This window comes from Miniopterus schreibersii, assembly GCF_964146895.1.
Source record: "Miniopterus schreibersii genome assembly, chromosome: 16".
NCBI classification, from domain to species: domain Eukaryota; kingdom Metazoa; phylum Chordata; class Mammalia; order Chiroptera; family Miniopteridae; genus Miniopterus; species Miniopterus schreibersii.
This window is the reverse complement of record NC_138116.1, coordinates 17,364,951-17,386,033: the sequence shown is the minus strand read 5'-3', so window position 1 is coordinate 17,386,033 and position 21,083 is coordinate 17,364,951. Positions and strand designations below refer to the sequence as shown.

General features: G+C 43.9%; 1 protein-coding gene and 1 pseudogene across 4 annotated transcripts in view; both read right to left on the bottom strand.

Moving 5' to 3' along the window:
• LOC308568732 (kunitz-type protease inhibitor 2 pseudogene) overlaps window positions 1-16,479 on the bottom strand; it is a 30,026-nt pseudogene extending 13,547 nt beyond the window's left edge. Inside the window, exon 1 of the transcript in view lies at window positions 16,468-16,479. The product of the transcript in view is annotated as a kunitz-type protease inhibitor 2 pseudogene (transcript). The remainder of the gene's footprint in view (window positions 1-16,467) is intronic.
• Window positions 1-21,083, bottom strand: part of CA10 (carbonic anhydrase 10) — a 319,808-nt gene that overhangs the window by 145,305 nt on the left and 153,420 nt on the right. The window lies entirely within an intron of this gene.

Here is a 21,083-nt window from a genome sequence, read left to right as displayed (position 1 = left end):
GTTTTAGGAGCATGCTGCCTCTTTTCCCCAGTGCCTGCCCAGACCATTTCTCTAGGCTAGGCTCTACTAAATGGCCCTACTTTGTGTTCCCACAGTAGCCCAGAGGAGCCAAGCGGAGGCAGCACTGAATCTAGAAAAAGCGTGATGCTCAGAGGCACCAGTTCCAAGCCTCAGCATTGCCACTCACTAGAGATAAGACCTTGGAGGTGATACTCAAACCCTCCAAACCTCAATCCCTTGTCTCTGAAAATAGTATATTAACACCCATCTTGTTATCTTCCAGGCTGGACACGACTTCCCAGTTTGTACTCTGCACAAGTGCATACCCTGTAACCCACAGTGTGAATGGTGGCCCTGGGGCTGTGCAGGAGAAAGAAGCCACACACGGAGCTGCAAACACCTGCGCTCAGATCAGCTCTGCCACTTGCAGGCTGTGCCGTCCTGCCTCAGTGTCCTCACTTGTAAATGGGAACAGAAGGAATATGTACCTGATGGGGTTGTTTTGAGGATGAAATGAATGAATACACGCAAAGCACTTGGAAAGCATGTAGTAAATGCTCAAGAAATATTTTATTGTTATATTTTAATATGTTATTCTGCAATTTTTAATTCTGTATTAAACCAACCTATTTTAGGGTCAGTTTTCCTTACTATATTGGAAGCTTCTAGAAGGCAAGGATTATGTCCATTTACCTATCTACCACCATTCTCCCAGTGTGGGGCAAATACCGGGCTCTTGATAAATATTCGTTGAACTAATCAGAGCCTAGCAGTTGACAAAATTCTGAGTGTCTTTGACCATGTCTCATCATGAACTGTCCTCTTCTGCTTCAGACTGGAAAAACTGAGCCAAATACCTCTTTGTCTTAGTTGGAAGGTTTAGATCTCATTAAACTTCAGATTTCACTAGACTTTCCTTCCCCACCCTTAGTCCCAACTCAATTCCTCTCATTAGAAAAGAAATTAGCAAAGAGTTTTCTCTCTTGTCAGCCAGAAATCCACACATAATAAAGGATTCTATTTGCAAGGACTTTTAAATTGCTGTTTTTCTTTGGATCATACAATTAAGTAGAAGAAATATAGAGGCTACACTGTCTACCCAGGACTCGGCATAACGCAGCCTTTAAACCTGCCAGTATCAGAGTTAGAATCAGGGTCATGAAGCAACAAGCTTGTCATTGTTTGCAAGACAGTATGGGGATGGGTTGGCCCTCAGTTCAGCTCCACTCCAGTGGATTCTAGCTTCACTGAATTGGAGAGTTGGAGATGAGGTTTGTTCATAGTCTGCCCACTACAGTGGTGAGTGGAGGTGACTGGGTGATCAAGAAGTTTCAGACAAAAACCCTACCGATTTCCTCAGTTATTTAGAAATTTGGGTAACATTTTTAAGTCGTATGTACCAGTTATAGTACTGTTATATTACTGGGATTTGCTTATATTTAATTTAATTTAATCATCACAGAAAGTAAGGTAGGGATAATGAAATTCCAGATTATAGACTCAGAGAGGTGAAGTAAGTTGCCCAAAGTCACAGAGCTGAAATTCAAATACAGGTCTGAATCTAAACACTATGTTTAGGGTTAAGCATTTGGGCTCTGGAGTCAGAAGGATCTAGATTTAAATTCTAGGCTTGCCTCTAAAGAGCTGTGCTGTACTGGGAAGCCTATTAAAACTTTCCGGATCTTAGTTGCGCCCCATGAAAATGAGAATGACAGCTATATCATCTTACAGAGTTGTCACAAAGGTTCATTGGGATGAGGCATCTGATTCACTTGCACAAAGTTAGTCGCAAAGCAGGTGTTTCTTCAAGTTTAGCTACTTATTACTACTTTTAAAATGTACTACTCCTATATCATACCATTTACATAATTCAGATGTTCCCCATTTCCCTCATTTTTAAGGGAACAGTGGCATTGCACATTTTTAATCTAGAAATTCTAATCTGCTTCACCTATTTTATTTAAATAAGAAAGTATCCCATTTAGAAAAAGAGGGACTTTATTGTACGTCCTTGGAAAAATGGAAAGGGGGCAAGTAGATAGACAGCTCCACAGAGCTGGCGTCTACTCCAAGACATTAGCCAGATACTAATATATTAGCTGTTTAATAAAAAGGAGACTATTAAAGAGGTCCCGGTGATATTAAACTGTATAATAAAACCCACAGAATCTGCTAGATAGAGAGGGTGGGCGATGAAATACTGCCACAATCCAATAATGCTGGAAGCCACGGTGTTGCCACTGAGCTGGGGCTCCTCGGGCTGTGCTCTGAGGCTGGTCAGTCGGGGGCACAGCTGGGAGCTCGGCCGTGGACCACGGCACGTGCCCAGGTGCTGCTTCCTGCAGCGTCAGTGCCCCCGAGCCCTTTAAGCAGACGCGCCTGCCCACACGGGAATGCCTCCAAGCCTACCCGAGGCCCCTGCCCTTGGCTTTCCTTAGCCCAGGTGACCGCCGGCACATCTACTCCAGCCAGCGTTCCTCTCCACTCTGTCCCCAGGTTCACTCCTGCTCACTCTGTGTTCACACCAGGCTCCCCGGCTTTGGTGATCTGTTAGGGGTGGGGCTTCTGGGCCCCTGGCTTATGACCTGATAGAAGGAACGGAAGCCATTTCTAAGCTTCAGGCGATGCCCACAGGGATTCAGCAAAGCGGTCACTCAGCTGCCGAGGCCACGGTGTGTGCCAGGTCCCTGTTGCAAGTGCCTTGTACACTCACCTCACTTAACCTCACAACCGCCGGTGGGGAGGTGCTACATTCATCCCATTTTATAGATAAGGAAACTGAGGCACAGAAAGGTTGTGGGACTTGCCCAAGGTCACCTGAGAGTCTGCGTTCTTACGCTGCCCATTCTGCCCCCTATTTGCTCCTTGGCAAACTGAGAGCCAAGCTCGATAGGAGAGGAGGAAAGTGTATCGCTTTGAATTCATACCGTCCTGGGTGTGGCTGTGGCTGATTCCTGCTGCTTTGTGACTCTCAAAAGTACTTTATCTTAGTTTTCTCCTTTATGAAATGGGGGCTATGCCATTTTCAAGAGTTATTATGACAAGGAATAAAATAATTAGTGTGGCTCACCAAGCCCACAGTGGGCATTCTATATATGTTAGCTCTTATGATTATGGGGAACTTGGACTATTATGTACCTTTTAGCTCCACAATGGCAAGATTGTAATATGCACCCTTATTTAAGAAAAGAACGGTGACAATGAAACTATCAAACACCATTGTCTGTAAGACATGTCTCAATTTCAGTGAACCTAAAATGCTCAATATCCTGTCGTGTACCTATGTACAAACAACCTAAAAAGAATCTAGGGCCCCCTCCCCTCAACCACCACTACCGCATGGACTGAAAGTTTTACCAGGAGTGCGGGGCCCCCGCCACAGGGAGCCAAGGCGCCACACCCAGGGGTCCACCTGGGCAGGCTGGCTGCTGGTCAGCAGCCCGTGAAGGCCATTAGGCCTGCCTGGCCTCTCCATCATTTGAGCTGCGGAGTTTAAAAACAGCTAAATCTGGCTCTACCTTGAAGTAAAAAGCATTGGTGACAGGGAGGTGTGATTCATTCCTTCGGTGGACCCTTAAAATGTCAAAATTTGGACAATGTGAGTAATCCATGAATGGGAAGAGATCACAGGGTATAGAAGAAGAAAAAGCAGTGAACTTAGAGCCTGAAAAGTCTTGTCCTGGCCCCGGCTTTCCCACCTGATTAGCTACAGGAATTGGGGTGCTTTGTCCACCTTTGGACCTCAGTTACCCTGGCTGCCAAGGAGGGGCTGAAGGAAAAATTAAAGAATTTTTTCTAGCTCTTGACAAGTATGTGTGTATACCTGGGGCACATGAGCAAGAATTAAACTAAAGATAGTATTAGGAAGCTGGACTTTCCAATGTGTTCAGCATTTCCAATCTAGCCCCTGGACAACCCTGGCCCTTTCTGCTTGAGCTTTCTATCTCAAAAAGGATAACAGGCTGGCGTGAACCGTCTTCATAAAACAGATTCAATTCTAACACAGTCGAGATTTTTCTTTCATCCCACGAACCAGCAGTGGGAGAGATGCTGCATTTTAAACTCTTGTTTTGGTTTGTTTTCCAGTGTCGATTCTGGTTATTTAAGGGGTCGCCCCTACAAAAACAGATGAGAGAGGCACCTCAGCGAACCAACGACGACAACTCCCCAAAGCCCAGGTTGCTTACCGTAAGACCACGAAAAGTCTAGAAATGCTTAGTAATAAAAGGAATGATAGTTGTCAAGTAAGTGGCCACCAAGGAGCATGAAAACACTGACATGATACACAAATTCCAAATAAACAACCAGAAAATTCAGACCAGCAGCAGGAGCAGCATAAACGCTGAACTTCAATTCAAATTGGCATCCATTTACTTGGCCCACAACTGGGAGGAATACAAAGGCAAATATGCTATAATTTCTGGTCCCGGAGCTCTCATATTCTCATGGGACAGAGAGAAAGCATCCACACCCCTTTACTGCAAGGTGGCCTGTGTCGAGGGCCGGGGTAGAGATACAACAAAAGGGTACTCAGAGCAAGGGGAACCCTAACTTCCACTAGAAGGCATGTGGAAGATCTATGGTGAATGGCAGACGGAGTGGGACTGGTTGATACAGGAGCTCAACTGGTGAGACAGGAGGAATTGGCCTTCTAGGCGACTGGGGCCTCAGGCGCAAAATTGTGAGTGCCTGGTAACTTGGCCATGGATTTCACGTGGGGACATGTGTTGAAAGAGACAGAGAATGAGACAGATTGATTTTATCCTATATGCAGTGTAGAGCAATCCACTTGTTTTGAGAAGGAAATGATGCGACAATTAGTTAAATCAAGGATTTAAAAAAATATTATCTTCCAAATGAATCAAAACCACTGGGGATAAAAAAGCGGTGGCACATATCTACAATGGAATATTACTTGGCCATGAAAAAGAACAAAATCTTCCCATTTGGGACAACACGGAAGGGCCTAGAGGGTATTGGGCTGAGTGAAATAAGTCAGATAGAGAAAGACAAATATCATACGATTTCACTTATATGTGGAATCTAAAGAACAATATAAAGAAACAAACGAAACAGAAACAGACTGATGGCAGCCAGATGGGAGGAGGGTTGGGGACTGGGTGAAAAGGGTGAAGGGATTAGGAAGCACAAATGGATAGTTACAAAACAGTCATGAGGATGTAAAGTACCGCACAGGGAATATAGTCAATAATATTATAATAACTGTGTACGGTGCGATATGGGTACTGGCAATTTATAAAGTATATGATTGTCTAACCACTATGCATACACACGAAAATAACACAAAATAATACTGAATGTCAACTGTAATTGAAAAACAAAAATTTTTTTAAAAGAATAAAAAACACTGTTCTCTGCATAAAACCATATATTCCATGATAATAGTAATAAGCATCATTTACTGAGCATGTACCATTGCCAAGCATTTTATAATTGCAATCCCACTTATCCCTCACCACAACCTTCTTTTTAATTTATTTGATTGATCTTTGTTTTTTAGAGAGAGGAAGGGAGAGGGAGAGAGAGAAACATCGATCGGCTACCTCCTCCACGTGCCCGGACTGGGCATTGAACCTGCAACCTGGGCATGTGCCCTGACTGGGAACCGAACTTGCCACCTTTTGGTGCATGGGATGGATGCTCCAACCAACTGAGCCACACCAGCCAGGGCACAACCTTCATAAAGATGCATTAATGTGCCCATTTTACAGATGAGGAGACTGAGGTTTTGAGAAGGAACACAATCTGCATATCATGGCAAAATGAGGACCGAAGAGGGGGCTATCGGATCCTGAAGGCTGCATTTTCCCACGTGCAGTATACACCTTTCACCACGTGCCACCGATTTTACCAGACAAAAACATGACCCTGTAATTCTAACAGCAAGAAGCTTAGTTAGGTGAGAAGCACCATCATTAGCATAACTCTTCAAGGATCACTCTTAGGCATCCCAAGAGCCATGCGGCGAGGCACTGCACAGCAAAGCGGCCCAGGCAACGGTGCCTGCCTAATTTACCTGCCATGCTATGCATGGGCCACACACGACTTCATTTTTTTTTCTATTCTAGCAACAAACGATTGTCGGGTTTGGGGGAAGAGCAACGTCTCACGTTCTGTTGCCGTAGCTGTTTCCATACGAAACGGCTGGAAATAGAATAGTCTGTCTTTATGATTGGGATGATACAAGAGACAGCGGATGACACGGGCACAATATTCTGCTTCCATAATTTTATGATTTCTGGTCTAGTCTGCTGGAGCAGGCATAATAACAATCATTCTGATTCTGTGATAGCGTCTCCCCTTAGAAACTATTCATTTTTAGCACAGTTAGGGTGGAGAGTGGAACAGAAACTCAGGACTTTCTCTTTAGCTCCCATCACTCAACCTGCTTGAGGCTCACCTCCTGGAAGTTGGGGGAGGGGAGGGGCTCAGTAACCTCACATTTTCCGAATATTCATAACTCTGACCTGAAACTATAATTGTACTATTATGTAAATCACAAACCAGAGGAGGAAAGAAATGAGTCATCAAAAATCTCTCTGGGAACCTCCATCAAAAATGCAAATTAAAGAGGTTTCCAGATTGCAGGTAGGCAGAGAGGAAGCTATCCGTTCTTTAGTGCATGAGAGCAAAGGCCTGCACCCAGGATTTGAAAGCAGAAGTAAAACGTGCAGACTAGAGGCTCACTTTATACCGAGGAGGCGAGATGTCATTCACCTGGCACTCTTACCTTGTTTGGCTCTGTGCAGGCCATTCCCTCTGGGAGGATGGGGAAAATGTGCCCCGTGCAGAGACAGGGAGCCCCCACACCTTACCCCTCCCACCAATACTCCCTGAGCCAATTTCCAGCTACAAAACACTCAGCTGCTGTGTAGTAGCTCTGGCTACAGCTGAAAGCGTTAGTCATTTCATTATACACACTCGGAAAGGGGTATATAAAAGTTGTTTACAAGGGCAAAGCTGAACTTCTGAAAACTGGCTTTAAGTGCTCCTTCCACCTTGCCATGTTTTAATTCTTTGAACCTGCAGCAACAGTTCCATTTTTATAACTGCCAGCACAGGAAGTTATTAAAAACACTCGGCTCTAATGTGTCTTGGTCCCTGCCTCTGCTGGAATGCTGTAAACTGTTATGGCCAGATCATTTGTGCAAACCCATGAAGAGAGAAACATCATATTGAAATAATTTCTGTGGCTAGTGAGGGGAAGTTAACGACAGACTGCTCATCTAGGCGACAGGCTGCAGTGATTGAGAACCAGGGTGCTGGAGTCAGCTGGAATCCCTGTGTGAACAGAGCACTTAAACTCTCAAAGTCTCAGTATTCCCATCTGCAAAATGGGACCAATAGTAGTACCTGCCATAGAGGATGAGGTGGGAATTAATGAGACACGTAAAGCACATAGTAAGTGCCCAATAAAAGTCAGGGATCATTATTGCTGTTGAGTTAATACCAGTATCTCTGAATCAGAGCAAGGTTCTGGAATCAGTGGCAGAATTAAATTTCATAACCATGTTCCTTGTTGTAATCGCTTGCTTATTTTTTGACAACTTTATTGAGATATCTTTGATATATAAAATTGTATATGTTTAAGGTACGCAACTTGATGTTTTGATACATGCACTGAGAAAAGATCACCATAATCAAGCTAAATAATTTATTGCATCACCTCTACATAGTTATTTATGTGTGTTATGTGTGGCTTGAGAAGACTGAAGATTTATGCTCTTAGCACATTTTAAGTGTATAATATAATATCATTAGCTATGGTCACCACGCTGTACATTGGATCCCAGAACTCATTCATGTTGCATAAATGAAACTTTGTACCCTTTGACCAACATCTCCCCATTTCTCCCTCCTCTCTCTCCCCCTGGCCCCTGGAAACCATCCTTCTACCCTCTGCTTCTATCAGTTTGACTATTTTAGATTCCACATATAAATGAGATCGTGCGGTATCTGTCTTTCTGTGTCTGCCTTACTTCACTTGGCAATGCTCTCCAGACTCATCCTTGTTGCTGCAAATGGGAGGATTTCCTTCTGTTTTAAGGTTGAATAATATTCCAGTCTGCGTGTGTGTGTTCATGAACAGACAGACACTCAGGTTGCTCCCCTATCTTAGCGACTGTGAGTAATGCTGCAATGAGCACGGGGGTGCACATATTTCTTTGAGATCCTGATTTCATTTGCTCTGGAGATAGTCCCAAAAGTAGGATTGTTGGATCACATGGCCGTTCAACGGTCAGTATTCTGAGGACCCCCATCCTGTTTTCCGTAATGTCTGTGATCACTTTCTTAAGAGAACTGAAGGTGAACAGTCATGATCTCTGCCTTTTTCCCCCTTCACCAAAGTGTCCCAGACCATGGCAGGCTTTACACTCCCAGCTGGCCTCGCCCGTGAATGTGGGAACGCCTGGCACACAATGGTCAGCAGCCTGCACTGGTACCTTAGTACCTCCCTGTCACCCAGTGTCTTATCTCATCCCTCATACCTGCACCCTCTGGCCTAGAGGGGTGTCTGAGATTATTCTCTCAGCTGGGTGTGGAAATAACCTTGGGAGACCCACCCACCGACCCACCCACCCAGTGAGGAACATGAGTCTTTGTGCCACGTTTCTCACAGGCCACTTGAGAAGCTGTAAATAGTGGAGTTAGAACAGCTGGGTTCAAGTCCTGGCTCCGCTGCCTGTGGATGACGTGATTCTGGACGAGTTATATAAACTCTCTGAGCCTCAGTTTTCTCATCCGAAAAATGGAAACAATTATTTCAGATTTTGTTGTGTGAAGACTAAAGGACATAACATAAAAGAGCATTATAAACGGCAAAGAACTACAACAAAGGCTACTTATTACTCTTGGTAAGCAGGGCCATCAGTGTCTGATCGGTTCCTTATGTTAAGAATTCTAAAGGTTTCTGTGCCTGAAGATGGCCATGGATCACATAAAAATAAATGTATTTCTTACTCAAAGGGCAGAAGCTGTGGGACTGGATGATAGGGTACAATGAAGAGGCAAGGGGTGTCTGTGCAGGGCCAAACCAAAGGGAAGCGAGGCAGGGAGAGAGCAGGGCTGACTCACTTCTGATTTATTAGAATTAATCTTCATATTTTTCTTCGTTCCTCCCAGAGGTATCCTGTTTCATCCTTATGCTCTTTCCAAATCCCATTCCTGGAAACCCTTTCTCTTCTGGTCTCTGGAGCCACTTTGGAATTAGCACTCATTAAGCATTAATTTTTAAATGGTAGATGCTTTTAATGGACCCAGGACTGACCCCATGAAATTCTTCCTTCCTATTTAGAACCATCCAATTACGGAGAGGCTCGAGCGCAGCCAGGTCTGCAATGCTCTCTGCCTGGCTGGTCCTAGAGACCTCATTTGCAGTATCCTCATGTTTTCTTTCCCCCAAACACCCGGTAAATTGAGCAGCTGGACGTCTGACTACAAGCAATGGTTAGGAGAGCGAGCCAACTATGTGATGTATGTTTCGATGCCATGGAGGACTTGGACCTGCCATTTCATTCTGCAGATCTGCGTGGATAACTATCTGAGGAAAGGATGGATGGCGGGGCATAGCTGGCCGCTGTCCACGCTCACTGCTCCAAGAGTCTGGGGGATGAATGCTTCCCCCCTCACTGTTAGTTCCCGGCGACCCTGACTTTGAATGGACCAGCAGGAAGTCGGTTTCCTCTGCCTCCTAATTTTCATCCTTGCGGTAGAAACATGCTATAGACTTTCATGGATATATATGCCAACGACAACTTAGCAGCTATTGATTTCACTTCATTATTAAGATATCATGGGAGGGATTCAAAATATAAGCACTGGCCACAGCCATCCTGATGGGCTGAGATTTGGAAAGAAAAGGGAAGAGACTGAGAATGGGACCAAGAGATATTGCACCAAGTACTAGATTCACTCCCCCTCCCCACTCTCCACTACTTGTGAGCTGTCTTGCGCTGATGTTCTATTAAGCCAAGAATAGACATTATACCCTGAAATTTTAACATAAACCATCTCCCATGCCATGTACGAAGCGACTGCCTCTCAGCTTCAAATCTAGCTTCCCACACTCTGTTTTGTGATGCTGGGGCTCTGACTCTGCAAACCACATTTCTGCTTTGCCAGCTGGAGCCAGGTCAGGAAGGAGGCGCTAGAGGAGACTGCGAGGCCAGACAAGAGTGGAGAGACTCATACCCTTCAGGTCTGCTTTGTGTTCTTGGAGGCAACATGTGGCCGGTCTCGTTTGCTTTTTTACCCCAGCAGCAGCAGTTCCTTCTTGTAACAACAATTTAAATCAGTTTGCAGTTTTCCTAACATTGCAGAACCAGCGTCATGGGGACTCCTCAGAGCCATCAGAGCCATCTGCGGGTCCTCAGGGGGGCTTGGTCCTCTCAGCTAAGAGGTGATAGCTCTTGCCAAACAATGCCCATTTCTCAGAGGTCTGAGTTCAGCTACCGTGCTTGTAGGTTTACTATTCCTTTAGTTTTCCCTGCCCTGCAGCTGTTACCTCTGTGATACCTTTGCCTTTTCAGATATCTCAGACCTAGTTAACCATCCTTTACACTAACTAAATTCTCTCGGTTAAAATAGTTGGTGTGGTTTCATTCTCCGGATTAGACGCTGACAGGCGCACTGCTTTTGCTCTCTGACATGCCTGGCACTGAGAACTAGTAGTATTTCTTTTTAATCAGAGACAAGTATATGCTCTATGGGTTGTCTGTTGAAAGCCCATAAGAGACAGCTGATATTTGAGAGAGAGGATCCAGGAGCCATGGTAACTATACACACCTGAAAATTTTTCATACTTTAATAAGCCAAATCACCTGAAAGCCACATGCTGGGATCATGGAGGTGCATGCCTATCTTCTAAAGCTACTGGGAATATCAACTGAAACAATCATATAAAGCACCTAGCAGGTTGTAAATGCTCAAAAGAAATACTGGGTAATTGCGTGTGTGTGTAAATACTTTTTGAAAAGCAGAACAAGTGAATGTGCTGTTTCTTGAAGTTAGTCTAGAGAGGGATACCACTGTATTAGGAGATTTAAGAAACAAAATTGGAAGCTGTATCCCTTCCTGTTTTTGCTATACAAAATTAGCAGAAATAAAAAGGAGACTACTGACATTCCTTGTAGCCCAGAGAAGAGAGGCCTTAAAGGAAATGTAGGGGAACAACTTTAGTCTCTAGTTATCTTCTGAGAGCTGAAGTCGATGAGAAGAAATAAGGAATGTTTTATGTGACTCTATCAAGGGCTGATAGGAGGAAAATAATTTTTGCTTAAAATAAACAGGAATTTTATAAAAGTAAGAAGTATCCAAAGGCTTACAGCCTGGGAAGCAGTGAGTTCCCCATCAGATGAGGTGATCAATTAGAGACAGGTATCTGCTGGGCTAAAGGAGAGCGTCTTTGAGCAGCAATGGAGGTGATTGTTAAAATTCCTTTCTAACCCAAAACTATTTAATTCTCTGATTTCAGTCTAAGTTTCCTAATTCACAGGTTAAAATTGCAAAGGTGGAAAGATAATGAGGATGTGAGTGATAAAAAAAGCTGGACAGACGCAAAGTATAAGGTTGGAAAGACATTAGGAAAAGCTGTGCCTGTGAAAATAACTCCCCTCCCCTCCCCATTATATTTTAAACTGCTGAATTGGAGAAATGAGAAATAGGTCATGATATGTGGCTTTTTAAAAAAAATGAGATGATTTGGGTCAACTTTTTATATATCAACTTTACATGCTGTTGTTTCAAAGGCGATTCTTGGCGTAGCAAAGAGAGAGCATAATAAAAAATTCATGGGGAAAAGTTGCAATCAACGTAGACGAAGCCTTTGAAAATTAGCCAATTAATCTGGCTTTGCTTTGTTTCTCCATATCGGGGGACTTAATTTACATAAAAGCCTAATGTGAACAGTGAACACATACGCAGAAAATAAGAGTTGAGTGGAAGATGACTTATGTATATGACCAGACACTTCAAAGGTTCATGGTGAAAGACGAATCACTAAAGGCTACGTCTGAAAAGAACCAGAACCACGACTTTCTTCAGACAAGTTGGAATGGACTCTGCAAGGACAGAAAAGTTTCAAACAGAAATGCGTGGTTTCTTGTAGGGCCCGCCATACACAACAGTCACCCTCCTGTTAGGGACACTGTTTCTTCCTTAATTCTTGCAGACAGAGCCAGGATCAATGGGTGAAAAACACACAGAGGTAAATTTTAACTCCTTGAAGAAATGTTCAGATAACATGATCTATATGGTAGAAGCATCATCTACCAGGAAAGGTGGTCAGGCTTAAGTTGGAGGTCAACCTGTATCTAGAATCAGGTGGTCAGTAAATATTTGCTGAATAAATAATGTAATGAGTGATATAAGTAAAAAACACACCACAAGGCTATTGTTTTAACCACATGGAAAGAGAGTTGGCCAAGTACCTTTATTTTTAGGCGAGTATATTTATTTCTGGCACTTGAGGCCCTCACATCCCTTATTCTATTTCCTCCTCAGCTTTCTCCCATTTTCACTGAGTTCTTCCTACTATCCTCATGCCTTACTACAGTGAAACACACTTTAAATTCCTCGTTAAAGCTCTGCCTTTGCCATTCACACCTCTTGGATGGGATTTCATAGTGCTGAGGGCTGAGGGAGTGAGACAGAAAACACTGCATAAGAAACTCGCGTTCCTCTCTCGGTATCGGAGGCGCCTTAATGCATGAGAGCGTTTCAATCCCGGTGCTCATTCCTCTCCACGTTATATTAATGTCACTTCAGTTGCCACTCCATTACTTATTATTAGTCAAATCAATAAGCAACCTGCAGGCTTGGCGCTTACTGCCTGTCAAGCGGAGGCACGCAGGCATTGCTGTTAATGCTAACTGATATTTCAGGCGTCGAGGGGCACCCTGGCTCCTGAGACAGGTCTGAGGGGTGCAGTTTGGTTCAAAAAACAATGATTAAATGCCTAGTATATGTCAGATGTTGTGCTGAGGATTCCGGTACTGAGAAGGCAGTTTCCTGCCTTGAGGCACCTAGCGTCTGGGGGACAATGGAGGTGGGGGATGGGAAGCGTGTATTTTCACTCTTAGGTTCTCTGTCCCCAACAGGAATTCCTCGGGGTCCCTATGTCATTCTCAGAGGTGTGACTGGCATATTTAAGATCCCAATCATTCCACTGCACCTGGTCCTCATCTCACCTCCCTGCTTCCTTTTTGTCCATGGCATTTGTTACCATCTGACCCACTACGTAAAACAATCTGCCCATTTGTTAGCTTCTTCCTCCCTCTAGACTGTAAACTCCACCAGGCAAGGTTTTTGTCTATTTTTACTCATGGCCGTGTCTCCAGTTACTAAATCTATGCCTGGAATACAGCAGGTGCTCAGTAACAATTTGTTGAATGAATGAATTTACTAAACAGGGTTTTTTTATTCATCCCTCAGCGTGGGCTGGAGATGTTTCCCCAGGCTGCCGGGCCACAGGGAAGTGTCCAGGGCCACAGAGGTGTGGTGGGTGGCTGGGGAGCCCATATACACTCAAAGCCAACACTTTAGCGTGCACTTTGTATGTGTTGTCTTAATCCTCATGATAACCCTGAGAGACAGGAGTATTTTCATTTCATGAATGAGGAAGTGGAAGGGTGGTCAAAGAGCCTCCCTGTGGTTCCGCAGCTCATCAGTGCCACAGCTGAGCTTTAAACTCAAGCCTGTGAGACGCCAACTGTGACACTAGGCTGCCTCTATACCAACTCCCGGAGAACACACAAAATGGGCAAGATGCATTCGCGCCACTGCAGGCCCTGGTACGCAAAGTTGCACCAATCTGCATAGAAGAAACCACATTGGTCTGTGAGGCCTGGACCAATCTGCATAGAAGAAACCACATTGGTCTGTGAGGCCTGGACCAATCTGCATAGAAGAAACCACATTGGTCTGTGAGGCCTGGACCAATCTGCATAGAAGAAACCACATCGGTCTGTAGGGGCCACGCGCCCCTTTGCACCAGTCACAGAAGGCGGGACAAAGTGGACATAAAAATGCTGCAGTGAATGAGCTATTGGCTTCCCTCATCTCCATGCTGACTGTGGCCCTGGAGACCTACTGTCAAGAGAGATCAAAGGAGCAACACTACAGAGGAAAAAATAGGCAATTACCAAATAAACACAAGGCCACGTTTTTAAGAATCTCTGCCATGTCCTGCTAGTCCCCGACTGCTCCAATGAGCCCAGCACACCTTAATCCTAACCTGAGTCTTCCTGGTTGAAGGCACCCCTTTCCCCAGGTCCGAGCCACTAGAGCGCAGGGAGGCACTCAGTTAAGAACCAGCCCTCCAGCAGGGACAGGGCTCCGAAATTAATATACTGTCTCCACGCCTTGCTTAAAGGTACATGGAAGCTCATTTAACACTTTTCATGGGACCTTCCTCCCTCTTCCTCCCACCACCACGAGATTTTTCCTTCTGGCACCCTGTTTCTACTCCAGTTCTTTCCTGGGTTCTCCTCATCTGGCTCTCATCAGTCTTTCCCCAGGATTGAAGCAGGCTTCCAGCATAATCCCAGCCACTAGGTTTCCATGGACTGAGAGCAGAAGCAACTTAGTGATGCTTCCTTAGAGCCCGCGCTTCTTCTGTACCCTGAAAATCACTGCCAGCTGGGACTGGATCGGCACTCAGGATGCTCCCTGGACTTGATGACTCCTCACTTCTCCTTTAGAGGCAAGAGCAGGAGGCCACCTTTTCTGGTTCACTTATTTCTCAGCCCTTTTCATACCACCTTCAGGATGGCCAGCCAGCCAGTCGTGGAATCCCAGGATCCCAGGATGTCCTCTAACGTAATCCCACGGCTGGAATGTTTACTTTATAAAGCTTACTAGAAATGTAGCCCCACTTAATGGATTTTAATCCCCTGAAAATATTTTACATGCAAGCTAGACAACTATTAATAGAAAACTAAAGAGAGAACTCAAAAATAATGGCACAACTCCTCAGAAAGAGTCCCCTTGATGGAGAAGTTAAAACTCAGAGGTACCTGGATTGTGTTCAGCTGATGAATCCCCAGTATGAGAAATGACTACCATGGTTTATTTCTGTTTGGTTGGCAATCAGATTGACATATTTCCTTGGCTCCCTGGTGCTATTAGAAAGAGAGCCTCTAAAAGTGAGACTATTGCCCATTTCAGTAAGAAATGAGGCCACATGTCAATAGAATACAGGTAACTAGACATTTATAACACTGGGTAGTGATGCAGAATTGATTAGCCAGTGTAATTGCAGTAAGTAAGATGCTCTCTGCTCCCGGTAATGATGACTCGTGGCATATTGAGAGGAAAAAGCATGATTTGCAAGGAAATGAGATGCCCAATATTAAGATTGGGTCTAAAAGCACCCAAATAGAATTGGAAATAACCTAACTATTGAATGAGACTGCAGGGTGTAACGGGTAAGAGCATGGGCTGTAGAAAAAGACAGATCTGACTTCAAAGATCAATTTTAACATGCATTTGTTTTTTGATGTGTGCAGCAAGTTCTTCTACAATAAAATGGGAATGCTGATAGTGTTTGCTTCTCGAGGTGATTGTGAGAATTAAAAAAACACGCACTGCAAGTGAAGCAAAGTCTGTGTCTCTCACAAAGCAAGTGAAAAAGAAAGAAAGAAAGAAAGAAAGAAAGAAAGAAAGAAAGAAAGAAAGAAAGAAAGAAAGAAAGAAAGGAAGCAAGCTTCCTATATTGTTGTTTCTGTTCTCTAGAAACCCCAGTTACTGAAAGGCAACCATACAGTGGGCTAAGTCAGCCTACATATGAGATGCACTTTCGTAACTGATGAGATTCAGACCACTGTTGATCTGTGGCCCCCCAGAGCAGAATCTGAGGTTCTGCCTCATGAACCGAAGCCACAGGTAGCAGGGAAAATCTTCCACGAATGGCAAATGGCAAAAGGGAAGCGCCAAAGGTACCTAATTACTTCCAACAAATTTTAAAAGCCTCTCAACGCAAAGTTTGCATGAATGTAAATCTAAACAGTTGAAGGATGAGCCACCGTTTCTAAATTATTCAGTCTTCAAAAAATAAAGAAATCTGAGTTTTCTGTAAACAATTCTATCAAGTTTCAACTAAAGCAGGTGTAAGAGGCAAAGCAAAACAAACAAAAGTCATTAGAATATATTCTACTTGGGCTTTCTGTTGTATCTGGGAAACCATTCATCCTATCTGCTGCTCTCTCACCCTCTCTCTTTTTTAGGAAACATTAATCCGCACAGATGGTGAAGCATGGTAATCTCTGCTACCAGCTGCAGAGAGGAATTTTTAATGAAATGGGAATTTAAAGGTTTTTACACAGAGCACTAGAGTCTCTTCTACTTTTCCTCGTAATGCTCAAATTATTTTTATGGCTGCGGGTTATAAATGCATGATTGTGGCACTGCTTGGGGAAGAAACTGACCTGCTGTTCAGAAGGCACTCACCTCTTTGAGCATGCTGCCTCCTGCCCCACCCAGTTTGATGGGGGCCACGCAGGTTTCAAGACCCTGGACAGAGCTAAGTAAAAGCCACTCCGTGGCTAAAACGACAAGATTGAGCCGGAACTGACCCTATTCCACACTGCGAACCCTGCCCAATCTCTATCTGACTGTTGTTAGTATGTCTCCCGATCTCCTGGCCTCCCTTTTAAATAAATTCCACAGAGTTGTAGCTTTGATTTAAGCTGCTTCTCTAATCCCCAACTGAAAGATTTATTTCCTCTTTTTTTTCCCCCTGGCCCAACACTGCTCACATTGACCACCTGGTATTTTGACATCTCCTGCTTGGCCTTGAAACCTCCCTTTATAAACCATACCCATGAGCAACTCTGTTGGACATGGCAAAATGTCTATACAGTCACTCGCCCTCCCCAGTTCTTGTACATGAGGGTTGATGCTGGACACTTAGAATCATTCTCAAAGAAATCTTATAGGGAGGAATGCTAAGTTAGTTATGAAGCCTAAAAATCCTTGTATAAAAAGTTTTATGAAAAGTTAATGTGTGGCGTGTGCGCACACACACACCTGCACACATGTGTAAAAATTTGAAAGTGAAACTATTGTCTAATCTAAGTTACATTAATCACTTTTAATAGGAACATTTTACTTTAAAAAAGATTATGCACCTCTAAAGACTCTCAGAATATAGTGACAGGATGATTTTGATGCTTATAGTTTTTAAACATAAAATACAAAAGGAGAAATGTCATGAAGAAACTCTAAAAAAACCCCAAAAAACTACTGTCTTTTAGTTAAGACTGGACACAAAATAATAATATAATCTTAAGAAGTTTATCTATTGAAGTTAAGTTGTGGGAAATTTCAATCTTGAACATTGAATTCTCGTGTGTACCCCTCTGATAACCACAAGCCCAACCACACACCACTTCAAATGCATTGGGAAAATACTCAAAAGCTAAGGGAGGTGATCAGAGGGAACCCACTGTCATGCTTAAAGATCAGGAAGCCTGGGACCTGGTCTTGGTCCTGCCATGAACTCACTTTGTAATCCAAGCTGAGTTACTAGGCCTCTTTGGGCCCCAGTGTCCTAATGTGTAAATTTAATTGTGTCATTCTTAGGCCCAAGTAATATAAGAGATCATCAGGAAACAATACAAAACTCATCTGGGACATGAAAAGGAGACACTCTTCCAGATCCTTGGTAGTATTTCATAGGAGTGTCATGCAAAAGGCAAGTTTCAGAACCAAGGACAGAGCTATTCTGACATGGAAAGGAGAGAGGGCAGCTTACACCACAGAGTAGAAAAATCAGGGGACGAGAGTCAGGATGTCAAAACTTGAGGGAAGAATGGCCTCAATGACCCCAGATGGAGTTTGTCATTGTACTCTGGGCTCGCGTAGCACTTTATAAAGATGCCTATTAGAACCATGTTAACATCCTTGGCAAGGTCATTAGCTTCTTAACACAGGGACGCATGAGGTTTAGCACTCACCTGAGCCCTCTATCTAGAAATTTCTGTGTCTAGGAACGTGTATTTTTCACAGCCTAACTGGTGATTCTGCCAGTTGGAGAGGTTTGAAAGGCAAATCCCAGGTCTTTGTGAAGGGCCTGGCACCAACCAAACTGCCAAGAAAGCATGCTAAAAGAACGCATGTGCTGAATGAATTAATGCATTTCAGATCTTGCAATCCAGCACAAACAATGACCTGCTTTTATTGAACAAGTGACTCTGGACATCAGGCAAACTTCCATAGATTGCCACTATACCAAAGGTGCTTTTAAATGAGCCAGCTGAGATCATCGGAGGTGACACAATGGTGAGACGAATGGAGGGTGACACCACTAGAAATAAACATTCTGCATCCTCGCGTACAAGATGATTCCCTTTAGCCAGGTAAAACTAGGGCACCAAAAAGAGATTGTAAATGTTGGAGTGTAGGTCTGGTATCTCCAAGACAGAGAGAAGAAGAGGTGAGGAGTTATCCAAAATCAAGCCTCGCCTCAGACCTTCCTGCCCAAAGTATGCTTTAATTAGTAGTTATTAAGACCAGTCCACTGCTGCATGATCATCTAGGATTCAGGAATCTGACCAATGCTCACCATGCTCTGTCTTACAGTCTCCCTGTGAGGAAGTTATATAAGGCAGAAGAAAAGAATCACATGGAACTGAAGCCAGTGATGCAACCTGGCAATGACTGATTATACTTACACTAGCTGGCAGCCCCTCCTAGGAGACTGCCCTACTGATCCGGGAATCACCAACAGCTTGTCTTGGGCCACGGCTTTACAGGGCATGCTATGCTAGTCTGCCCATCGTGAAAGGGCTGTCAGTCCACAAATCACCTGAGGGCAGGAACACACTCTAAAGGGACTTGAGCAAATGATTTGTGTATGTTAATGTGCGCTTCCTATGGTCATGCTGTCATCAAAACACTGGGTCAAATCAAGCAAGTCCATCAAGGAGCTATAAAATATGCATGCGCGGAAAATGGATGTTGATGTCGTTGAGAATAATAAAACAGTCCGTAAAAGCTACAAAGTAAATCAGCTGTTCTTTCAGGCATGGAATGCCAAACGGCCCACACATCCATATGTGTTATATATGCTGTAAGCACACACACATTATACATCAGCCGTTACCGACACGCTCGGAGAAACACAACGTGATTAAAGGTTTGCCTCACAGAAGCATTCGTTACCATGAAGGCACCGGCACGCGGACTGAAACAACGCTTTAGGGTCTGTTCGATGGCTTTGCCAAGGACAGTCTCTTTGGGGAATCCTTCTCATCAGGAGCATGTGTATCCCTAGAAAGGTCAAAACACAAACAGAAAATACTACACTACTAATAGGGAGACTACACCTGTGTCACAAAAGAAGGTTCTCTGGTAGGTAGCTCTAAGATGTCCTAAAGGGATTCTTTGCCATGATCATGTTTTCAATCGCAGATCATGGGGGAAAACATACCCCCCAACCTTCAGGGGGAATAAGGAACGAGTTGGGAGGGAGAGCCCCCTCCCTTGCTTCCTCCTTAATTCCTTCCTTCCTTTCCTCTCTCCCTTCCTTCCTCCTTCCCCTCTAGCTCCCTCCTTCATTATTTTTGCAAAGTGCCCTCTAACACCAGGGGCTCCTCTGCACCCTGTATGAGCAATGCCAGCTTTACTTAGGGTGCATTTGCATGTGACAAGCCCTTCTCTATGAACCAGAGGAGCAGAGTTAAGGACCTGAATGAGCTCCTATCCCTATCCTCAAAGTGCTCGCCACCTACTGTCAGATAATCAGGTGTAGGCATTTCAGGATAATGCCAATAAGAATAAAGTATTTACTTTAAGAGAGAACGTAAGGAAAGAATGACCCGTTGTAAAGTGTCTCATACAAGATAACATCTAAACTTTGATTGAGAAATAAGATTTTCATTCCCTGAAAAGCCAGACCACTGCTCCAAGTTCATTTTTATGCATGTATATCCCCAAAGGATGCTAAACAATGCTACAAGGCTGTGGCCTTCATGGACAGAGCTGTACGGTAGTTGCTGAACTTGGGAGATAAGACCATTCTTTTTGGAAAATGATAGGAGATGTCATGGCTTCGAAAAGTTTTCCATGGGACCCAAGAATCAGTGCTGTATTCATTTATGACCATCCCTGGTGGAGGTAGTGTCTAACCCCCAATATTATCTTATTGATTTAATTTTAAAAAACCTGCCACCTGAGCATCTATTCTTGGAGTAATTATTTTCAAAAACCCACAAACCCCAAAACTCTGCTCTCCTTTCTCTGCTCTTTTATTCAAGTCCTTTTCAAGTTGTTTCCTAAGCAATAGTAATTGTCCCAACGATTAAAATGTCAGGAGGTGGACAGGCCTGATTAGAATAGCCTCTGACCATATGTACCAAGAAAGTCATGAGAGAGTGTGCGAACTAAACTCTTAGATATGACCTCATTATTAACATGGTTTAGTATATTAACCTTGTTCCAAATGTAAAATATACTTAAAACACTGATACTCAGCTCTTTCTGGTTTTGTTTCTGGCACCTCAGGCAACTGCTCACGACAAGAGCTAAAAATTGCAAACGTATTACAAAATGAAGGCCTGGAAAAATGAAATGTAGATGTGAGTTGAAATAACACTCTAACAAGAAACTTAGTGCCTGCTTCTATCACTCCGAGAGACTGTGTGCTTTGTCTAAGGACACTGCATCTTGATGGGCCTCTCCCCTTGGGGGATTGTCTCCCTATGTACCCTTGGGCACCGTGTACAAGGTGGGATGAGAGGTAGTCAAAGTGGGAAGAGTGGTTTTAATGAGCGTCTAGATTTGTGTTCATAGATGAACAGAGAGCCACGGTATCATTACAAGGGAATGCGAGTCACCACGAGTAAACGCAACACTTTCAACAATCAACATGGTTGAACAAGAAATACCTTTGAGTCTTGAAGTCATTTACGCTCTGCTCATAGCTCACTGTCCCTTCCTGTGCAGATGGCTTTATGTGACGGGAAGTGTTGCCTCTGCAGTCCTAGGATCTGGGTCCTACTCCTTGCTCTGTCACTCCAAGCTCTGTGTCATAGACATGTCTCTCGGGCCCCACCCCTTAGTAT